Genomic DNA, 19,241 nt, shown 5'->3' with positions numbered 1-19,241 from the left:
AAGGTGAAGAGTTCAAAGTTTTATTCTGATAATGTAGTAGAGACGCTAACATGTTTAAGAATGGTAGTGCCTGGGCCAGATCTGTGGTTCCAAATTATCATCCTAGATGGTAAGACAGGATTGGAGGGGTTAACCCTAAAGGCTGAGGGATCTCTTAGCAGACTGGGCTAAGTTAGAAAGGTTGGCCCAGAACTAGCCCAGCAGCAGGAAAGATGGTAGAGATACAGTGATAGGGTGGAGAAGTGGATGGAGGCAAGAGAGTTTTTAGGAAACAGAATGAGCAAACCTTAAAGATGGGAGAGGGAGGACTGGGAAAGGAATAGGCAAGATGAGGAATCCCAGAGAAGATGCAATCTTGGGATAGTGATGAACTTAGCTTTGGATGAATTAAGATGCCTATGGGACATCTAAATTTATCAGGCATTTCCTTATGACTTTGAGGCTTAGTATCTTGCTTGCCTTCCCTATCCCAGGGTTCTAGGAAAAAAAAAAAATCCTATATTTTCTCCTCATACTTTCAGCTAAATTTTATATGTAACTTCTTAATCTGTCTGGAATATGTGTTTGTGTGTGCTAAAAAACAGACGTTCTAGGGTTCCCCAAAGGACAGCCAATTGTCCTTTCTGCACTGACTGAACTGTCCATACTTCGCACAGCCTTCTGAAATGACACCTCTATCATATATGATTCTTACACATGAATTTACTGGGACCAGGAAAGAGAATGAACATGAAATGATCCAAGGGGTAAATCAAACAGGAGAAACAGGAGGACTAGCAAGGTGCCAAGCTGCTGACCTTATGGGCAAGAGGCAGTATGGCAGACATCCTGAGGTCTGCAGGATTACCCACTGGCCTCCTGCCTAACAATCTCTGCCTGGTAACACACCTTATGATCTCGAGGAATGGGTTAGGGATAGGGCCAGAGCCCTTGGAACAGAGACCGGAAAAGGAGGAGTGCAGGGCTGGGAGGGAGGAGACATGAGTGCAAGGAGCAGGAACATGGTAAGGATGAAAGAGCAAAAACTCTTGAGTATGTCAGTGTTCTAGAGCCTCATTTTGTAAACAAATCTACTAATCTGGAAATCCTGGTGGCAATGGTGCCCTGAGAGCAAATGGCTGTGGGTAAGCCCATACTTACACTACAAACTTATTTGTTATTCATCTGAAATTCAAATTTAACTGGTGTCCTATATTTTTATGTTACATCTGGCAACTCTGTGGTGGGGGCAGCATCCCGAGCTACAGTTGGCTGCAGTTCAGGGTGCGGCATCACGCAGGAACTTGAAAAAATGATCTGGGGCCAAGGCAGGGAATTTAGGACTGAAACAGCAGAGCACCCTGCCTACTCTCAGATTCTGAGTGTGAATGCAGATTCTACCACGTAATTACTGTGTGAATTTAAGCCAGTTCCTGAACTTCATTTAACTTTCCTGTGTCTTGATTTCTTCTTCTCTAAAATGGGAATAATAATGAAAATTAGAGCAACTACTTCCCTCAAAGGATTGTTAAAAAGACAAAATGAGTTTTTATTTGTGAAGTGCTTAAAAACAGCATCCGGGTTATCATTAATGCTGTTATTCCAATAAAATACAATAATAATATTGTTATTCCAAAAATAATATCCTTCTATTCCTCATCACCCTGCCCTTTGTCCCAGACTTGGCCCAGAGTCCCCTGGTTCCCTATTCACAGCCACCTTGGCCCACTAGACACATTTCCCACACATATACTCTCTTTCCTCAGGCAAGACTCCTACAGCTTCCTACCCCTCCCCTAGACAGGGTCCTTACAGCCTCGACTCCAAAGTGACCCTTTCAGCCCCTCCTGTCAGCCCCCTCCTCTCCACTGAGGTGCCTGGAGGTGCCACAGGGCTGATGGTGAAGGATGACGGTGGTTCCACAATAAGGGGAAAAGGCAATTTCATCTTGATTAGCAGGCGATTTCTCTCTCCGTAATAAGCGCGCTCCAAATAATTAGCGTGTTTTACGTAATAATGAAATTACAGAAATGCAGTCCACTTATTCAAACAACTCACCATTACCATATTTTTAAATATTAGACTTAATTAGAGTTTATCACTTCAGAGAAGTATGCGGACTGAAGATGTTTTTAAAAAAATCCTCATAAAGTGTTTATTAAGCGCTGGTAAAGCTGGGATAATGATGTGTTTGGAAATTAAGGCAATCAAACACTTACCACCGCTCCTGGAGGCTGGGCATGGAAATGAGGCCATTACACGCCCATTACCCGCCAGCTCACAGCCACTTGGGGGGCGGGGGAGGACGCGCCTGGCCGAGAGGGCATGGTGCCCGGGAACTGCCTGTGCCAACATCCCAAAGCTGCCTGACCAGTAAGCATCCAACTCCTGAAGTCAGTTATACCACATTTGGCTACCAGAAGTCCACCTCAGACTTGGCCAGGCAAATGACTGGACTGGTCCTAAATGCCAATGACACACAAGACCATCCCTTATCCAGACTCCCAGGCCTGGCAGGATGTGTCAACTCCATTCAAACACCAATACAAATGGGGATGGAAGCCAAATCAGGCAGCCAGGCAGGTCAATTACAGGATGCAGAGGGTCAATCCCCCTTACTAGTTCAGGCCACTTCAGAGGAAGCTACAGACCCAGATCAGGTGACTACTGCAAAGTCCTGTGATACAAGGAGTTGCTAGAGTGGCAGTATGAAGCTGAGGAGCTGAGTCAGGAGTCAAAGAGGCAGAAGAGGCAGGAGCCAGACTCAGGAATGCACCTAGGGCTAGAACCTGGATAGAGGCAAGCAGGGTGGTAGGGAGAGAGGCTGGTGGCTCCAGGCCCCATTTATGCTGGTGAATAACTAATTCCAGAATTTATAGTGGTGGGTTTTTGTTCTGTGGCCATTTATATCTGCAAGGGGAGGAAATGAAGAGGCAGTGCGGACGCCACATCTTTCTGTGTTATTGCTTGTCTGCCATTTGCAAATCATTATTAATTGTGGGCCCTGGTGGCAGGCTGGGTGGGGGCCGGGCTGGGTATCCACATAGCTCTTCATCAAGGACCCCAGCCGCTGCCCCAGAGAGCCAATTACCCCACCCTGATTGGGATCAGATAAAGAGGGAATTTTTACAAATTAGGGAATAAATAGAATTTCCACACAGGGCGCGGGCAGGACCTGAGAGGCTATAATGAAAAACCATCCGTCACCATCAGCGCAGGCTGGGCACGCAGCCCCGGCACCCCCTCCCTGTGGGCCTGCCCCAGTGCTCAGGGACCTGGGTGAAAGGGTCTGAGGACACCTAGCCCTTCCAAGACCTACCAGTGAGGGGAGTCTCCAAGGGTTCATGCACCCTTTGCTGGAGAAGCCTAGGCCCCAGCTCAGGCTCTGGCCTGTGTGCTGCCTCTTTCCCTGCCTGCCTCCCCTTGGGGTCCTGGGAAGGAGAAGCCTGAGACAGTCCTGAGAAAGACCAGCACTGGGGACCACAGGTCAAGGACCCATCCATGTTCCTACAGCCATGGTAGCCCTAGGGCAGAGCCCTGGCCCCCTGGACCACTCACTCTGGGCTCCCATTAGCGCTCCTCCCCTTGGATCATTAAATATGTATATCTTATTACACGCCTTGTTAGAGTATCGAGCTCTATTGACTGATGATAAATCCTGAGCCTCGTCCTGGCCATAAATTTATCTGGAGATGATGAAGACTCAATAATCTAGTCAGGCAGATAATATCATTGGGCCTTAAAAAAGATCATTACATTATATGTCAGAATTAAAAGTGAAATACGCTGTAGTAACAGGGCGGCTGCTCTGGCCATTACAATGGATGCCTGCCTCCCTCAACCCATTCCCAGCCCAGGGCCTATCCAGGTGGGCCCTCACCTGCCTCCTGGCTCTAGAATGCCACAGCTCAAGCATCAGAGGGCCCAGATAGATACCCTATGGCCAAGTGAAAAAGACCTGGCTGGGAGGTCAGAGGGAAGGAGGCAGCTACTGAAAATAGCTGGGTATATCTGCCATACCTGGTAGCCACATCTGCCCATCCAAGCCTCCAAATGACCCTGGCCCTAAGGGTCTCTCATGGGGCAGTCTTCTAGACACTTTAGTGGTTCTAAGAAGGTGTCAGGGCCTCATTCCCTTCCAAAATGACAGATTCCAAAATGGGAGCACTGAGATACAAAGTGATTGGGTTCTCCCCTGTGCTGCCTCTGCCTTAGGTACCTAAAGAGTCTCAGGGCTTGTGACCTGGGCCAGCCCACGTATCAGCAGTCTAGCTGGAGGCTTTCTTGTGGGCCTGTACTGCCAATTCAGCCTGGGCCATCTCCTTGCCCAGCCTCCACATTCCAGCTGTTTTATTTTTTGACCTCAGCATTAAGACTTCTCTGTTATCTTTTCTTCTACCCGTTTCCATAGTAACAGCCTCACCATTTTAAACATCCCCTGCTTTTCCCTTAATACACTACATTCAAATATCTCTAGGCTCTATGTATGTATGTATGTGTGTGTGTGTATGTATGTATGTATGTATCTATCTATCTATCTATCTATCTATCTATCTATCTATCTATCTATCTATTTAATCTCTGCCATGCTGGAGCTTGAGCCTAGGGCCTTCCCACTGAGCTACAACCCTAGCCCTTTCTTTTTATTTTGAGCCCTTTATTTTTATTTTTTTATCTTGCTAAATTGGCCAGACTGGGCTCAAACATGTAATCCTCCTGCTTCAGCCTCCCAAAGTGCTAGATTTATAGTTATGTGCCACCACGCCTAGGTGACTCACAACTTTATACTTTTTCATTCACTAGAACTTTGAAACCACTACCTCTAATCCTCTCTCCACATGGTCATCTCTCTGGTCTTCACTTTTCCTTGTCCACTTTTGACTGCAGACCCTCATGCCACACTGGGCAGAGCCCACTACTTCTTCCCGTGCCTACGTTACTACTCCTCACTCAGAGCCATTTCTGGTGATCCTGTTCTCTTTGCCATATGGCAGTAAGTTCACTGAAAGGCTGTCACAGAAACGTTCTTCACTCTTACAAAGAGCAGCATGAGAGGGAAATTGGCCTTCACATTCTACTCGATGTTTTTCCACATGTGTACTAGTATAGGAGACTGCAGAAGCCATTTCCAGCCTGGAGGGGAGTTAGCTTGTGATGATCATGCTGAAGATAAAAGAATAGAAAAGGGGGAAAAAAACAGGGTCCCTGAGGACATGGCTGAGATGTGGGATCACCCAGCCCTAGAATCACCTTACCTCCAAATTTCTCTTGGAGGTAAATCCCTTAATAAGTCCCCTTTTTATTAAAGATATTTTAAACAGGATAACCTATGGACTGTCTTTTTCTTTTAGCAGAAAGGACACTAGCTAATACAGAACATGAGGCACGAAGGAGACTGGCACAGGAGTGGAATATACAATGCAGAACTGACTGAATGGAGGAGCCAGGGAAAACAGCAAAGAGGACCTGCTACTTCAGGCTGGGAAGTTAGTAACCCTTACTACTCTCTATTGAAACATCTGATCAAACTGTCTCTCACCATATCTCAGGATACAGGCCATGATACTAAAAAGGCCACGAACAGTCAGGTTTATACTGAAACCCATGAGAAAACAAGAGGAGGATGAAAATAAAAGTTTACTAAGAAAGATGTCTCTGGCTGCCACTATTGGTTGACTAAAAGCCCTGTGGCTACACAGTCAGACAGGTTTCTTCCTTGTTTCTGTTCTATCTCCCATTCTCAGCTTGTAGCTTCTAATACTGATTATTTCATGGTTCAAAATGGCAGCTGGCACTCCAACTATCATATCCATATTCTAGGAAAAAGGAAAGAAGACAGAAAAGACAATAATACTGCACTTCTCGCTGAGTTGTTTCCCTTTAGGCATCATTCCTGGAGGTTCCTTGCACACAGCACACTGCCTCTTATCTCACTGACAGAGCCTAGACACATGGTGCTACTAGCTGAATGAGAAACTAAAACAGCAGTCTTTTAACTGGGTACACACTGATGCCCCTAGACACAGAGGGGCTCTATTCAGTGAGAAGAAGGAAAAATGAGCCCTGAGAATGTACTAAGTAGTCCCCATCCTAGAAACATAAGGCCACACCTCCCTTTGGAGCCTGGATTTCATGGTCTATCACCTCATACTTTTTCTTGCCAATATCAACTTCCTTTTCTCCTTTTCCTTTGGTCACCTTTGCCTGGAAAAACCCTGCCTTCTCTTGGCTGCGTGTGACCAGAGAAAATCGCATCATACAGCCCAGTGTCACTTACAAAGTCAGTGTGGTTGGCCTTTGCCAAGCATCACAACTGCCCAGACACCATTGCTGCTAAGCAGTGCATGTGCCAAGTTTCTCCCTGTCCACAAAGCTCCAACACCCACCCTGTCAGCATCCCAGTCCTCCTGCCATGCAGAGGCCACAGTCCTGCATCTGCATTGCCCTCTCCTGGCACCCTGTCACAACAGGCAGCCAACACTGCTGTCACTTCGGAAGACCATCGTCCACCTCACCGGTGTTTGAAGCCCATTCCAGCAGCCAGGCTTCTCAGGTCCCGACCCAGCCTCGGAGTGCCCTTGTGCACTGCTTCCTGCACCTGCACTCTGTGTGGACCTTAAGTTGCTCCCCACTGGGGCACAAGACTCCCTTTCACTCCTTCCTTTGGCTAGCACTCTTTCACACCCAAACTCAAGCTACCTTGACATCTGCCTTGCCAAAGGACCGTCCTCTAGGGGTTTTACAACCCATGAGAGTGTGATTGCGATGCGGACTGCTCGGACCTTGCAGCTCTCATCTCTTGGCTTCAGCGATGTCACCTTCTTTCCGTCCTATCCCCCGGTTCCTGTGAACATTCTCTTCCAACCACTGTGGGGCAGTCACCGGCCCTCTCTGCCCTCTCCCTGGGCAACCTTACCCAACCCCGGGCTTTCATTATCATATACTCCCCATAATCTCCAAACCTGGATTCCTGCCACCACCACCACAGCCTGGGCCACCATCTCTCATCAAGATGACAGCAGTGCTCCTGCCACTCTCCCCACAATGCTTTCAAACCATGCATCTGGTCCTTTCAGTCCCTGTCTTAAAACCCTTCAGTGATCCTAGAGCAGAAAAGGGACATTAATGAAAACCATGGTGAAATTAAAACAAGGCCATAGTGTGGTTTACAGTACTGACGGCAACATCCAGGTGTTGACAATTGTACTGTGACCACACAAGATGTTAATATTAGGGAAAACAGGGGTCCTGTTACACAGAAACTTCCCTACAAATATAAATCTAGTCAAAGTAAAAAGTTTATGAAAACTGCCACCATCTCCAATGGCTCCTCTCTGTTCCCAGGACAGCACCCACTCCCTTCCAAAGCCTGGAGGATCCAGCCCTGTGTACTGCTCTGGCCTCATCTCTCCCACTCTCCTGAACTGAGTCCTGAGCTGAGTTCAGCCTCTTCTGCCTCCAGACTCTCTCACGTGGCCCCTTTGGCCTGGAAAATTCCTTGCTCTTCACTTGGCCCTCCCTCCACCCCTGGGACCCAGGCTGGCTCCTGTTCCCTCTGGTGCCTTCCCTTGCCCCCTCACCTTATGTGTGGCCCTCTTCTCCACATCCCTACAGCACCCAGTATTTGCCCCTACTGTGAATTCCTCCCTGGCACCCTGTTTGACCACAGCTGCCTTGAGGGGTTATCTACACATAGATCCCCTGGAGATTCACATAGAGTGAAGGAAGGCAGGCCTGCAGGGAAAGACAGGGAAGGCTAGATCACAGGTGAACCTACTCCAGGCCTGACATTTGCCACCCAAGGCTTCCACATGCCCAGCTCTGAAAATCAATCACCATTCCTTGTATCCAGCTACCAAAGGGCCAGAGGCTCTGGCTCTTCCCCACCTCCATTCCCTCATAGCATCTTGGTTTGCTCAAGACCTTCCCATTTCAGGAGATAGCCTGGGACCTGAGCTTTCATTGGTCTAGCCCACCTGTTCTGCCAGGGGCAAGGGTGGTAGGGGTGGTGTTGAGGCTCCCCAGTCCCAGCCACTGATGCCCTGGAGAAGGACTGAACTATGCCTAGGGACCCTAGGAAGGGGGGCTGCTCTCCCTAAGCCCAGTCCCACCTGGTAAATATTTCATCCTCAAGCCGCTCAGCTAATCCCTATTAATTTCAATACTGCCGCCTTGCCTGGCTCAGCTCCCAATGCATTATTTATCCCCTTTGTTTGTTTGTCGCTAACAGGTGGGCCCCAGCGGAGGCGCTGACTGGGGACAAGCCCACTCCATCACAGTGTGGCTGTGAATTAATCATGAGGACTAATGGGAAGCACCTCAGCTCCAGGCACTTCCCTAGCCACCTCCCTTTGCCCTGGCACCCACGGGTGGACCAGGGCCATCTCAACTCAATTTAACTCAATTCAGACCAGCACACTGTATTTATTATCTGCCTACACTTGTCAGACACTGTGCTATGTTTTGGAAATACAAGCTGAACAAAACAGGCATAAGTTCTTGCCCTCAGGGAACTTACAATCTATCAGGGAGAGAGGTATTAAACAACTATTAAGCAAGTAATTTCTTAATTACAACTGTGACCCAATGCTGTAAATGGGCAGTGCAGGGTGCTGTGAGAAGGCACATGGGGGTGAAGGAGACTTAGCCAATCTAGGAATCAAGGCTTCTCTGAGGAAGCTGAGCTCTGGGATGAGCAGATGCTGAGCAGGCACTGAACAGGCCAAAAGGTGGGAACACAGAGCTCAGAGTACGTGCGGTGGGGGAAGCCACAGGGGAGAGCCCTGACGTAGGCGAAGGCAGTGCAGGTTCCAAGAGGTGAGGAAAGGGAAGGACAGCAGCTTGAAAAGGAGCAGGAGAGTTCTGAGCTCAGGCAGACAGACTTCCCCAAAAGTTCACCTCCAGTCCCTTCTGCCTTTGTCCAAATGGGTCATCACAGGGTCATCCTGAACAGTTACAAACTCATACCACCTCTGCTGACTAGAACAACTTCTCATTTCTTGACCTTGTGCTTACAGTCTTCGGGGAGACAGTCCCTGGTTTTAGGCCCACCATCTCCAATGGATGCTAGGTTCTTACTTGCTCCTTCTTGAGCACACTGAAGAGGGTCAAGGTTGTTAACCATCAACTGTCCACGGCAGGGAGCTCAGGTGAAGACATGCTCTGGGGCTTGTGGAATGGCCTGTGTGGGATTCACAGCACCCTGAAGGCTTAGCTGTCACCATGGAAGGACAAGGCTAGAAACACTGACTTGCCTCAGTCAAAATGCTCCCTTCACTTCACAGGAGCTGCCCTACCCTCTGAGGCCCAGGAGACATTTTCTGAATGAACAACTGAACAAAGTCAAGGCCCTACCATTTCCCACAGAGTTCTTTCCCCCAGACACTTCCCTCAGAAATCCTGTTAGAGATGTAGCTCACATGTACTCAGGGTTTCAAGTCCTCACTTTCAGGAACCCTGAGAATTAAGAGCCACTGCCAACCTCACTTTAAAGAGGCAAAAACAGAGGTCAAGAGGGAATGACTTACCCAGGACCACTCAACCTGGATCTAGCATATCCCAAAACATGTTCCCTCAGTTATTCCAGGGACCCTAGCCACTGGGAACAGTGCTCAAAGGCTCCTGGTTTATGAAGCAAGTGCAGAACTGCCAGGGCAGAGGCCTCACTGTACACATTCTCGGGGTTTGTAATTCTATTCAAAGTGGCCACTTTGAAAATCCATATGTCTCCAGGCTCCCTGTACATCATGGTGTCAAGTCCTGGAGCAGAGGCATCCATCAGCAGCTCCCCACACGCCATGGTGTGTATGCCCAGACACCCAATCCCACCTAGGTGCCCATCCTTAGCTCCCGCTGCTCTTGCAGCATTACCTAGCCTTCTGCAAAGGTTCACACCACCCTGAGCCAGTTGGCCAGCCCAGCCTTCCCCTGGCACCTTCAGATCCTGCCAGCTGCCCCGCCCCACCCCTGCCTCAAATGTTGCCTCTGTCCTTCCAGGTGTCTGCTCTTCTCTCATGGAGCTAGGCAGCCAGCACGGAGGCAGCCTCGATAACTTGCTAACGTGCTGCCCATGCTGTTCTTAAAAATTTATGACTGTGCAACATGAAAAATCCGGCTGAGGAGCCATCATTAGCAGTGCTGCCTCCCTCCCCCACCAGAGGCACCCTCGTAAATTGAGATTTATGGCTGCGGCAGGCAGGGTAGGGGCTGATGCAGGCAGTGAGGATGTTGTGGGGGAGACAGGAGGAGACCAATGAGGCAGCAGTGGGGCCAGGCGCTCCCCCCCGTGGCAGCTCCAGTTCATTGCAGGCTGTGGTGATCGCACCTCAGGTCTGACCTGGAGTGTCTGTGCTGCAAGGATGTTGGATTCCACCTGGTAGTGGACCGGAAGGGGAGGACCCAAGCCAATCACTTCTTTAGGTGTGTAGAACCAAATCTTGGGGTCCCAAAGCTCAAGCAAAGGTCTCTTAGAAGGATGGCTTGGGGGAAGGAGGTGAGACATAGGGGAAGCATCATCCTTGCTGGGGTCGCACTGAGTCAGCTTCTCCAGCCAGAAGCACCTGGGCAGGGATTGCATAACCCACCCAAGAATTGACAATTGAGGGGAGGCAAAGAGAAGGATGTGTTGAAACTTCAGTAAGAAAGGCCCGGGAAAGGACGCTGAAGGGGGGAGTACAAGAATGGACCAGTCACAAGCCTCCTCCCCAGGGACCAAGCTGGGCTGAATAGGAGGCGATCCCACTGCCTGCCTCCCCCTGCAGGCCTTCCCCATCACCTCCTCTCCACCTCCCCCACTGCTCACTTAGCCCTGTCAGCCAGGCCATTATGAAATTGGGGTTTCATTTACAGACTAATTAAACATTACAGCTTGTTCACAATTACAACGTGGGGATGAGGGAGTAACTAATTACGGAAGAAATGAGTTAACATTTATCTCTGCTCCCACCCTCCTCTCCCCACTGCCCCTCCAATCTGGCTTCCTCTCACTCTGGTCAGTACTAGTTCTCTTTGCCTACTGCCCAGGACAGGGAGCTGGAAGGGCTTGTAACCCCCACCCAAGATCAGACTGCTGTTCCCACAGCTATTCTTAGGGCCCTGTGGTAACAGTCAGGACTTTTATGCAAAACCCTATGGATACAGCTAAAATATGGGACCCTGTGATGGTATGTGTGACCATGACATTTGGGGGCAGGGGGGAGGCGGAGTCTGCTTTTGGGTGTGTGACAGTGCCATGGGGCTGTGTGGATCGATGATCTTTATCTCATGGACAAGGTTTTGATGTGACTGCTGCAGATGACTTTATTTGTGACGGGTATGAGTGAGCAAACCACGCCCTCACCCCCACCCCCAGGACAGGATAGAAAAGAACTAAGTAGCTGTAGAGGTGATGGTCAGAGCAGGTCTAGGATGTGGCCATAGCAGCACAGAGTCCAAATTCCTGCTGGGTGGCACCATTCACTCTCCTCCCTCAGAAGCAAGAGAGGGGCAGAGTCACTCTGCCCTGGGGCTCAGCTGGCTTGGCCTTGGCCTCTGGCCAGATGGCCCCTCTGGAGCCCAAGGAGGCCCCCCCCCCGCCAGTGCTTGGAGTACCCCCTGTGGGCAGGAGTCCTGCGGTCTGGCTGGCCTGCCACAGGGTTTAATAATAGTAACAGTGAGTATAAGCGTTTCCATCCTTCCTGCCTTTGGGCAGAAGAAGAAAGGAAAGAGGAGAGAGAGGAGGGAGAGGAGGGAGCCGGCTGAAGGGAGGCTTTGAGGCCTCAGAACTCACATCAATCGGCCGGATCTGGGCCTAATTGTCTGACCCCTGCCCCTGCCTTCAATCAGCTCTGCAGCTCCCGCCCGCCCCTTGCCTAACTAGCAGCCATGTTCTCCTCATTAGGACAAGCTCCCCTTGCACACGTGTCCCCGGACATGTCCCCCAGAACTCCCAGCTCCCAACACTGTCTTGTGGGAGGGTACAGTGGGGACACAGTTTTGGAGGGGCTCCTGGGATGGCTATACCCTCAGCCACCACAGCTGGCTGATGAACTCCTCTCCTTGAGCTACAGGGCTTGCTGCCACATGCTGTGACATATTCCTGGGCTGGCTCAGCAGCTGGGTACTTCCTGTCCTCTGTGTGTCCTTTCTGCTATAGCTACTGTTTCAGACACTGAGCCCCTGCAAGCAGGACCTGTTTGGCTTTTGTCCCTGCTGGCCTGGTTTAGCCTGCCACAGGGGGTCTGGGTCAGTGTCTGTGTCCACACAGGGTGGGAGCTAAAGCAACTTGACTGCCTACTGCCCAGGATGGCTCATTTCTGAGGATCCAGGTGTGATGACATGTTGAATGTTGGGGCAGGTGGCATAGCAGTGAAACAGGAGGGCCTAGTGGTGAAGAACTCAAACCCTAGCCCAGGGTAGACCTATGTTTAAACCCAACCCTCCCACTTTCTTGCTATGCAGCCCGAGGTGACAACCTTCCTGAGCCTCAGTTTCCTCACAAACAATACAGATGACAGCCCCTAGCTCAGGGCTTGAGAATTCAGTGAAATATAATATATGTAAAGCCCTCTGTACTTCACCTGGCACTCAGCAAATGGTCTAGAATGATACTGGTGATTCAGAGAGACAAGCGCCCCCACCCCCCCGCCCAGTACACTCTAGGCACTACTTTGCCCATCTGAGGCCAGGGCTGTGGGTCAGTTGTATCCAGAGTCCTGCAGCAGAACAGCTAAACAAGACCAGAACCACCTATGCTGGAGCCTAAGTGTGGGGGAAGCTTCAAGTTGAGAAGTAGGAGTCCAGCCTAAGATGGCCCAATGGCATTAGGTCAGACGAGGCAAGTCAGCAGGGCTATTCCATGAGGTATGGATTGTCCTATAAGCCCTATAGCATGGAGGAGGAACTGCTGTGGTCACCTCCAGAAGGAAGGCTGTCTGGCTGCTCTAGGCAGGTCCATTCTAAGGGTTCTGGGCCTGTTCAGGACTAGGGGAGGGGCTGGCCTGGTCTGGGGCCTGACATTGTCTCTCACCTTAAACCAGTGGTAATGACTTGCAAATATTGATGAAAATGCAAACTCCAGAGATTGTGTTTTTCGGGGAGTGAAGGTGGGGAGAAGGGATAAAGAGGAAAATAAACTGAAATGAAGTCCAGTTATCTCCCATCTGTGGCTGCTCCTAATCCCCCAGCCCAAAGGAATCCAATGCAGCCCCTTATCTCCCCTGTCAATCACTCAATCACTGCCCAGTGCTCGGTGGGCACCACACATCCGAAAACATGCTCACACATGGACACACTCACTCCACTGATTCTTGCTCCAACACTCCTGCCCACCCCCAGCCCATTACTCCTCTGAGTAGGAGCAGTCAGCACGCAGGTCCTGCCAGATGGATGCAATTTGCATAATATCAGCAGCGAAGGCTGCAAGATCACCAAGGGTCAGGGCGCTGACATCCCCGCACAGTCTATCTGCAAGTGCTAATTTGGCCAGCATTGATCTGTCTTTCTGATTTCTTTGTCATTTACGTCTGCAATGGTTTGACAGAAGATACAGAGAGAGACAAGGGGTGGCCAGGCCACCCTGGGGCTACGAAAGCAGTGAAACAAAGATTGTACTTCGCAATGCATCATCCACGTGCAACACATACATACACAGACCAGAATCTTCCTCCATCACTGCTGTCAACTCACTTATCCATCTACACAGTTTTCCATGTGTGCTTGCTACTGAAGATCAGGGCCTGGTATCTGGAAAGAACCAATTCCCTGGACATCCCTAGGGCTCCAAGGAGTGAAGAAGCCAGTACCCCTCTCCTTGAGCACTCTTCAGGAGGCCAATGGAGACCCTGTCATAGCCACCCATCTCCTGGCTCTTTACTTTCTCAGGGCCACACCAGAAAGCATGAGATGGAAGGAGGGTAATATTGGAGAAGACTCTCTAGTGGTGCTGTCTGCACCCCACCTCACCCCTCAGTGACTGGGGTGGCTCCTCCCCTCCCAGCCCAGAAGGTAGCCAAAGCTGAATGGTGGTGATGGTGGTGGTGGTGAGACACCTCTCTGGGACAGATGGGGAGAGGGACAAGATCTACGGGGGCCTCTTTTCAACACTTCACCATCTTCAGGTCATCTGAAGCCCAAACACTGAGTGCTTGCTGATTCTGAAGTCCGCCAGCTGAGCCAGAAAATCCTGTATCATATCACGTATAAATGCTACCTGCTAGACTCTAAGCCACAGTTCCTACATTCTTCCCTGGCTCGGGAGGGGCTCACCATAGGGATGGAGACCCTACTACTACTATGCCAGGAAATGTCATGGGGCAAGGAAGAGAGGAAACAACTTAACTCTTGAAAAAAAGAGTCCTCAACAGAGAGGGGGCACAGTCACTGACTCAGGAGGCAGAGAGGCTTGAGCGTTCCCAGGGCTGCGAACTCCCAACCCCCCACTGCCTGTCTTGGCACCACCTCCCTTCACTTGCCTACAGTGGCAGGAGCAGGGTGATCAGAAGGAACTCCCTGCTGGGCAAGAGGGGGGCCGGTGTTTGGTGTGTGCTAATCCCAGGCCTGAGGTCTTCAGAGGGACCTGGGAAACTTCAAGGAGGGGAAGGCGAAGCTGCACTATAGACGAGCTCATTAGCCAGCACCCCCCCCACCACCACGAGGAGGAGGGCGGGCAGCCCAGTGAGCGTGGCGGCAGAGGCGGCAGAGAAAAGGCTGTCACTGTCCTTTCTTCCTTTTGGTACAAGCGTCTCCCTGAGCCGACGATTCTCCTGCAGTGACACCTCTCATGGCCACTAATGAGATCTGTGTCACAGAGCTAATGCCTTCTGACTGGACTCTGATAGACAGTCCACTCCGTCAGGGGACACCACAGGCCAGAAGTGCCCCCACCCTGCGGCTAGACCCCATCCTGCCACCTGCCAGCCCAGCTCTCTGGCCAAACTGTGCTGGGCAGCAAGCACCCGGGAGTCCAGTTGAATACGGTCCTTGAGCCTCAGAGGGATCCTTCCTGAGTCCTAGAGCACGGGGACTGAGTTCCCAGGGCAAGACCACCCAGTCAGGCATCAGGGAAGGTTCGAGTTATTCGGCTAGCCATCTGAAACCAGCAGTCTATGGGCCTCTCTGCCACAATAGCAGGTGAGATTCTACTGATCCTTCCTCTACAGAATTCCAAAATGAAGGGAAGGAGCCCAGGCCCTGCCTTAGGGAGCTCAGAGATGAAGGACTTTGTCATTCCCTCTGACAAATGACACTGGACCAAACGTGTCTTCTTTATGCTCATACTAGGAAGGCCAGGCTGAGCCCCAGAGGAGGTGCCCCTTGAAAGATGGCCAGGATTTTCCTGGGCCAAGAGGTAGAGAGCAAACTGCAATCACAGAGGGAAGCCTGTCAGGGCCAAAGGCCAGCAGGGGCAGGGCCCTGGCTGCAGCAGGTCTGATGGACAGCAGTGTCATCTTCTCTTTCCTCCTCAGCTCTTGCTGCCAAAGCTTTGTCATGGCTTGTAGGTTTCATGCAGCACTAAGAGAAATGAGCAAAGTGAGCTTGTCTTCTTCCTTATCATTTTGTTGGGAGCACAAAGCCAAAACCAAAAAAAGGTACCTCATAGGTCAGCAGAGTGGTAAGAATATAGGCTTTGCATGTGGGTGGACCTGGGTTTGAATCCTGACAACTCAACTGGCTAGTCATGGAACTGAGCCTCAATTTCCTCATCTATAACATGGGAATGATGATGCCTGCCTGTGAAAACTAAATCGGTTAATAGAAAGTACCCCAGTGTAATGTGAATGCTTTGCTAACCCTTTGCTGGAATAAAAGAAAGGGTTAGTTTCCCTGTGCAGGATTCCTTACCTCACAGCCTCTGACCCAAACGCAGAATGCTGGTAGAGCCACAGCTGCCATGACAGTCAGCAGATGGACAACACATACGCGGTGCCTCTGACCCACCCCTACATACCAATTTCAGTACCATAAGCTGTCAGTTCACAAGCCCCCAAAAGCCCTCCGCCCAGTGCGCCACTGACTCCGGGCCTCCACAGCCATCCCTCAACCCATTTTCTCCCTCAGTCCTCAGACCCAAGCTCACAATTCTAACTATGAGCTCTGTGGAGACAGGGCGCTGTATCTGTCATTTTTACCAATTCATTTCTAGCCCTGGTCACAGTTCCTGACATATAGTAGACACAAGGTAAATGTTCAGTGAATGAAGGAAAGTTTTACCTGGTCCCCTGCTTCCACTCTCATGGCCACTGCCCTGGCTCTAAACTGCCCATCACCTCTTGCTCACCTTCTTGTACTTTCCCTTTGGTCTCCCTGAATGCAGACTCTTCACTAGGCCTTTCTATACAAACTATCAGATCACTCTGACCAAAGCCTAACTCTCACTTAGTCACTCCCCTGCCCCAAACACTCCCATGCTCCCCTCAAACTTCTCAGGATGCATCACTATCCCACCTGGCTTTCTCCCCTTCTGCAGTCTTATCTCCCAGCCCTGCATTTGTCATCCCATCCCTCTGCAAGCCTGCCTCCATGCTACCAATGCCATAGCCCCATGGAACTGTGGGAGAGCCAAGCACTCTGGAGATGGCTGAGCAATGGAATCTGCAGAACCCTTGCCCAGCATCATCCAATGCTGTCTCACCCCCCGCCAATATACATACCACTCCCCACTCCAGGATGGCAGCTCTTCACACAGTTAATTAGCACCATGTCACTGAGGACCAGCCTGAGTGGCCAGTGACAGGAGCTGACCCCTGACCCCAGGGCTGGGAAGCAGTCCACATCAAACTCTTACAGCGCGACCCTTTTAGCACGCACAGTAACTCGGGGCACCGGCAGCTGAAGCTCATTAAAGCTGTCTCTTTGGCGCTAGGGCCATTAACCTCACTGCTCAAAACCCACGCCTCCCCTCCCCGCCTCTCCCAGCCCAATTAATGCCCTACATACTCCCTCCCCCCCAAGCACCCTCACCCACCTCAGAGCCAGCCAGAAGCTGGCAGGGCAGCCCTTTTCATTCAAAGACTGAAAGACCAAGTGCCAAAAAACACCAGTGCCCTAGGAAGCCCTGGTGTTGGCAGAACCACAGAGAGGGAGCTCCCTCAGTACCCACTGTGGCCAGGCACTGCACTAGCCCTTTACATGGGCTACACCCCTCAAAAGCAGTAAGTACTGTCCCTTGTCTAAGGTTCCATGATTCTGCATGGCAGGGCCACTGCTAGTTCTAGCTTCAAAGCCTGAACTTTACTGTCATTAGAGCCTTTGGCTGCCCCTGGAGGGCCCACCCAGATGGGGGAAATACTTCAGAGGTCCTAACTTAGGGTCACAAGGGTCAAGAGACAACAGGGGTGTCACTGAGACTCACCAGGCACCGAAGAAGAGTGGGCAGAGGAGCTTCTCTGCCTCACAAATACCACCCCACCCTCCCATACACAAAAGCAGGACACATAGCTCAAGGCTATGCAAATGCTCCTTCCATGGCCAGGCTCCATTACAAGGCAGCTTCTCCTCCCCTGGACCAAGGCAAGTCTCACTGGTCCTCTCTCTCTGGTCTCTCTCCCTTTCCCATCACTTTTCCACTGATTCATTTACTCACTCAGCTTTTCGTCCATCCATCTACAAGCATTTACTGAGCATCTTCTAAGGCCCAGTTTTGTCTAGCACAAACTGTCTCAATGATCCTGAACCAGAGCTCTGGTCATGTCATTCTTTCACTCACAAACTTTCTATATCTCCTCTAAACCTCAAAACAAAAACAGAAACAAAAACACATACCCTTTAACCAGGAATTCAAGATCCTGCTTATTTCTCCATTTATTTTCTAGCTATTTCCTAGCCTACATTTTTTCTACTTCAATCTCAGTAAACTGCTTGTAGATGTCTCAACTTGTCTCTCAATATGCTGGGCTTTCTCATGCCCCTAGTCCTTTCATTTTTCTGGCTAGCAAACTCCTATTTATCCTTCAAGGATCCCAACACCAGTGTCTTCTTCTCCAGGGGACTTTCTGCTGACCTCCCAGGCATACATTTAGATGTGTTTGGTTTCTTCTACAGGTTGCACAGAAAAACTTCTATAGGAGGAAATAGAGTAATGGTGGGGTATCCCAATTCCCCTGGCCCTGCTGACCACTTCCTTTTTTCCACCAGGCCTTAGGAGGGCCTTGCCATGTCTCACAAGAATAATATGGAACATCCTAGGAGTCAATGAGATGTAAATGAAGAAGCAGGAGCTACATTGGCAATTGAGAAGGGGAAAACCTCCCTCAGGTCAATTTACATGTTTCTATCACAGCCCTTAGTACCCTGGCTGGCAAGCAAATTTCAGAGTCTCTTCTGAGGATGTGAGCTCCCTGAGGACAGGAACTCTTATTCAGCATGCTCACCACTCACTAGGCACCAATGAATGTAGAATGGATAAAGAGGCTAGTCTGCAGCTGGTGCCTACAACTCCCATCCTTCTCATACATCTCTTCAGCCCCTACCAATGACACCTTCCCAAAATAATCAAGTTATGACAAGGTCCTAGTGCCACCCAGGAACATCTTGGTGCCTCCCTACTTAGAACAAATCTTATGCCTGGTTCAAGTCTGTCATCTGAAAACATCTGCATGCACACAGGCAAATGCACACAAAATAAGATAACACGGAAATGAATAGGTACTCTTTCTAACAGATCCACCCACAAGCTAGTGATTTCTTCCATATACAGACATATGCCCTTAGAAAAATACAGAGGTACTGCTATGCATATATACCTCAAACAGATATGCACAATCATGAACACATTATACTCTTAGACACACAGAGACACCCAGCTAAAGGTGTCACTGATAGGCAGACACAATGATACTCACAGACACATATTTATACTGCTGCATTAGAAGCCTGCAGAGCCTCCAATTGCCTGGAATCACAGTCATTCCAGTCTTGTCCCAAGTTGGAATCCCCTGAGGGTGTACCCCAACCTAGCACCCCAAGTGGCCCCTCCCAATCCAGGCACCACTCAATGGAGGCGCTCCTGTGGGAGAGTCAATACCCTGTGGACGGAGCCATCGGTCAGAAGGACCCTGACTAATTAAAAGCTGGTGAGGTTTAAATAATTCATCTCCTTAACTCCCATTGATCGTCCAGTTTAGTGGTCACAGACTTGAAACAATATTAAACAGCCTCCTTTAGCCCCACAGGGGGTGGGTAAGCTGACATGTGCCCACCTCCCTGAGGATACTGCCCACAAGGGATGGGGGGAGGGCAGTTGGCCTCAATCTGAGACCACCTGTAACTCACTCAAAGCCCAAAAG

The 19,241-nt window shown here is 50.2% G+C and overlaps 1 protein-coding gene across 46 annotated transcripts in view; it reads right to left on the bottom strand.

Moving 5' to 3' along the window:
- Eri3 (ERI1 exoribonuclease family member 3) overlaps positions 1-19,241 on the bottom strand; it is a 139,846-nt gene that overhangs the window by 5,149 nt on the left and 115,456 nt on the right. The gene's annotated exons all lie outside the window — the stretch shown is intronic.

Source organism: Heterocephalus glaber, unplaced genomic scaffold, assembly GCF_053883595.1.
Source record: "Heterocephalus glaber isolate CG9 unplaced genomic scaffold, H.glaber_assembly_v1.0 deba00001451, whole genome shotgun sequence".
In the NCBI taxonomy this organism is placed as follows: Eukaryota; Metazoa; Chordata; class Mammalia; order Rodentia; family Bathyergidae; genus Heterocephalus; species Heterocephalus glaber.
This window is presented reverse-complemented; position numbering and strand designations above follow the sequence as displayed.